The sequence below is a fragment of the Meleagris gallopavo genome, chromosome 3 (genome assembly GCF_000146605.3).
Source record: "Meleagris gallopavo isolate NT-WF06-2002-E0010 breed Aviagen turkey brand Nicholas breeding stock chromosome 3, Turkey_5.1, whole genome shotgun sequence".
NCBI lineage: Eukaryota > Metazoa > Chordata > Aves > Galliformes > Phasianidae > Meleagris > Meleagris gallopavo.
This window is the reverse complement of record NC_015013.2, coordinates 53004203-53009015: the sequence shown is the minus strand read 5'-3', so window position 1 is coordinate 53009015 and position 4813 is coordinate 53004203.

The window sequence follows — 4813 nt, the reverse complement described above, 5'->3', positions numbered from 1 at the left end:
ATCCCACTTCAATCTGACTTGAACAATGGGTGTTTTATCCAATATATGTATCCTTCTTCAGATGTAGAATCAGAACAAGAGATGAACAGCTGGCTCTGTGCTACAGTGAGGAAACTTGGTTAGGCCTGATGTGCACAAAGAGCCTTTCTCATTACAGAAGGCAAAATAAAAACTTAATGATTTAGATCCATGAGAGTAATTATTAGTCACTATTTCAAAAAAAACATATGTAATATTTTTATGACAACAGTATAGACTTCTAAAAAAAAAAGGAAGAGTAAGAAGTGAAAAGAAACCTGCACACACTTAAAAGAAGAATTTTTAACCATTAAAATACTAAAATATTTTAATTATTAACATTTGTATTACTGATGTGACAGGGACTTTATTGTAACATTCTATGATCTTCCTTCAAACAATAACAAACAAAAAAACCCAAGACTGAATCCATACAAGGAAACAGACAGAAGTTACCTCAGATTCTAAATAAAAGATTAAATCTGCTAATACCATGCCAAACTGCCATTGTCTGTTTGATAAAAATCTTTTTGACCCACACTAAATATGTATCTGTCCTGTACTTATCACTGACATAACAAGATCACAAGTAATCTAACAGAGTTTTAAAATATTAACTTTTGTAGAAGTGTGGACCTTAGACAGACAGGTCCTCTATGTACAGGTACACTTCTCTTCTGTAAATCCACATCTTTAAGCTTTGCTAAAACACAATGATACTGTTATATATAATACATGTATTATACACAGTGTATACACACAGACATGAGCATGTACATATGACACAGGCTGTAGGCAAAATAATTATATTTAGTATTCTAGATTATTTCTATTATTCAATATGCTTAAAATACATCCTCTTAGATTTTGCTTGCTAAACTGTGGCATGTCTTTTCTGTGTATCCATAAGTGCAAACTGCCTGTTATGTACCCAGACAGTAATCAGAACATTTTAAAGACCTCACATGACTGAGAAAATGCAAAATATGCTTGTAGCACGTGCAAGAATTAATCCTGACCTATTAGCAAATCATCCTGTTTGATAGTTGCACTGCTTGCTGGAGAGTGACTGATACTAACAAAATAGCATTTACTTTTCCATCCAATAGTTCTTGCCATAGATGATGACTGTGCTGCCCAGTACACAATAAGTTGCTTTATTTTGCTCACCTAACTATCTTCCTTAGTTTCACAGCTCAGTAGACCACAAAAGTCACCTTCTACTAGCCTTCCCAGCTTGTTCTGCCCTTCATTGCGAAGTCAAATGGCATACATTCATATGTGCACACAAACATATATGTTTGCCCTATGATTTTTGATAAAAAACATACAAATTAAAGAGAAAAGTTCTTCCAGTTATATTTAGAGACCTGGTAAATTGACAAATCTGTATCTATAGTCTCGTTATATCCTAGATCCTGTGGACATTTCATACTATAAGTTATACTGAAAAAATCAAACAACTTAAAACTGGGAATTTTCAGAGCAGTATTTCACTGGTTTTCTGTTTCTTAAGTTATACTAAGCAGTTGCAGTATCAAACAATACTCGCATCTGAACTGGGCAGATTTTGTTTGTTTCTCTCACAAGCATGAAGTTTCATCTACAGTTCTGGTCCAGAAGCTGTGCATGTGATGTGCCTGACTCAATTTTTAAACAGTAGAGATACATAGCTATGATTTTTGCTCACAAAGCAGCTTACAGTTTGGTGGATTTTTCCATTTTAATAACAACCCTACAGGTTCAGAGGAAAATGACAGAATACATCATAAACACCAAAGATGGTCTAGGAGAAAAACAATGCCTCTAACTAGGAAAGAAGAAAGACTGAGTAGAGGAGAGGAAGAAGATAGGATTCTCCTCCAATATCTTCCATAGCTTTGACTTAGCACTTCTCTGTTTCCTCCTCTGTTTCTCTTCCAATTTTAATCTGAATGCAAACAGTTTTCTTTCAGCATTATTACTGTTGCAGACTCAATGTTAAGAACTCAAAAATAAAAATAAAGCAACTCCTAGCCCTCTATGAAACTTTACTCAACATTAGAAAGAAATTCACTAAAAATTACATAAGATGCATGACCCTGAACTACCAAGAGACAAGGAATCCAAACATAAAGCTGATGCTGCAAGCTACCTTTCCATCTAATTTACGTACTAAGATCTGACAGTACACAACCTATGCAACATTGTGTTTTCTCAGACTTGCATCTGAGAGCAAGCAACAAAAAAATAGGTAAAAAAGAGAGTCTATTAAACTAGCATCTCAGTTAAAATACAGATATATTAAATCATTTTGCTGACAAAATTATTAACATGCTTTAATAACTACCTTCTGTAATACACTAGAAATTATCCACACTATATTAAAACACTAAAATTTTAATATAAAACTTTTCATACACTACCAGTATGCCTGTTTCACCCTGTAGGGCTGGTTACTGAACAGACTCATAACAGAAGTACCGAACATGCAAAGCAGCAGTCACTGCTTGTTAAAGAGCACAAAAACATGGAAAAAACTCTGATTTTCTCATGCATAAACAGTCATTAAAATAATAATATATATACATTAAAAACTTTAATGTAATTACTTAAATTATGCTCTAAGTGGAACTCAATTTTTAACCACAGCAATTACTGAAGTGTTTCAGGACCTCAAAACCTCAGAGATGTGGGTGGCTCTTTTAGATGGCAGTCTCTTTGGAAGCGGGAAAACCAAAGGAAGGAAGTTATGACTTCCTTGCTCTGTGGAGAAGTCTTACTATTACATTTCCTGTCAACGTCTACCAGTTGAAATGCTTTGTTTTGTAACAGTTAGCAGTGGTCCTACATTTCTAAATTTAATGCAAAATAGAAAAGAAAGTATACAGTCACAGAATCACAGGGGTAGGAAAAGACCTCAAGAGATCATCGAGTCAACCTCCCTGCTAAAGCAGGTTCCCTACAACAGGCCACAAAGGTAGGCACCCAGATGAGTCTTGAATATCTCCATAGAAGGAGACTCCACAACCTCTCTGGGTAACCTGTTCCAGTGCTCCGCCATCCTTACTGTAAATAAGTTCTTCTGCATGTTTGTATGGAACTTCCTATGTTCAAATTTTAGGCCATTAGTCTTCGTTCTATCGTTATGCACCACCAAAAAGAACTTGGCCTCATCCATTTGCCACTCATCACTCTTAAGATATTTATAAACATTAATTAGATCTCCCCTCTGTCTTCTTTTCCTCAGGCTGAACAGACCCAGGTTACTCAGCCTTTCCTCATACAGGAGATGTTCCAGGCCCTTTGTGACCCCCTTCTGGATTCCTTCTAGGAGATCCCTGTCTTTTTTGGACTGGGGAGCCCAGAACTGGGCACAGTAGTCCAAATGTGGTCTCATCAGGGCTGAGTAGAGGGGGAGGATCACCTCCCTTGACCTGCTGGCCATGCTCTTGTTACTGCACACCAGGATACCATTGGCACTCTTTGTCACAAGGGCACACTGCTGGCTGATGTTTGATCTGTTGTCTATGACAATATCCAGGTTCTTCTCCGCAGAGGTCCTTTTCAACAGGTGATCCCCTAATCTGTACTGATGCATGCAGTTATTCCTCCCCAGGTGCAAGACTTGCTCTTGTTGAATCTAACCAGGTTCCTCCCTACCCAACTCTCCAGTGTGTCCAGTTCTCAATGAAATGTAGCACAGCCTTCAGGCATGCCAGCCACTCCTCCCAGCTTTGTATCATCAACAAACTTGATAAGGGTGAACTCTATACCTTCATCCAGGTCATTGATGAAGATGTTGAACAAGACCTGATCCAGTACCAACCCCTGGGGAACACAGCTTGTTGCAGGCCTCCAATCAACTCTGTGCTGCCGATGACAACTCTCTGAGCTCTGCCAGCCAGCCAGTTCTCAATCTCTCTCTCCCCTCTCTCATCTATCCCACACTTTCTAAGTTTCATAACAAGTATGTTGTGAAAGATTGTGCCAAACACCTTGCTGAAGTCAAGACACACAATAGACACTACTCTCCCCCCATCTACTCAGCCAGCAGAGGAAAAAAAAAAAGAAACAAAAAAAAAGAACAAAAAAAAAAGAACAAAAAAAAAAGAAGACAAGAAGGAAAAAACTGATTTGTACAGACCAGAGAATTATAGAGAACTAGAAATAAAGAAAGAAAAAAAAAAGAGGGAAAAAAAAAAAGAAAACGGTGACCAGTACCACAGATTGAGATTAATCATAGAATCATAGAGTGGTTTGGTGCAGAAGATACTTTAAAGGTCACCTAGCTCCAACCTCCAAACGTGGGCAGAGACACCTCCCATTAGACCAGGTTGCCCAAAGCCCCAGCCAACCTACTGCATGCTGCACTCATAAAAATCTGCACCAGCGGAAGTGACACATTGTCGCTGCTGCCACTGCTGAAACTCACCATCTACCACTCATTGCGCTCACTTCCCCTGTTTGGTCCCCATAAACATTCAGCAAGCTTCAGTGAATGTCAGTGGGTGCCATTCTTCCCTCACGGAGGAATTCAGTTCCACACCTTTGCTTCATACGCCCTCCCACATCAGACACCGTTACATCAGACTGCCCCCTGTTCTGCCATCTGCCACATGGCAACAAAATGTAATGAAATACTGGTGGGAAAGTTGAACCTCTACTGCCATACCACCAGCGTCCATCTCTGAAATCATGGTCTGTTATAATAAAACAGTAGGAGGCATTACTTTCAAAGCAGTTCTTGTATATGTAGATTTTAGCAATATCCATGCAACATTCTCATCTTTTTTTTCTTTCTTTTGTTCTTTTT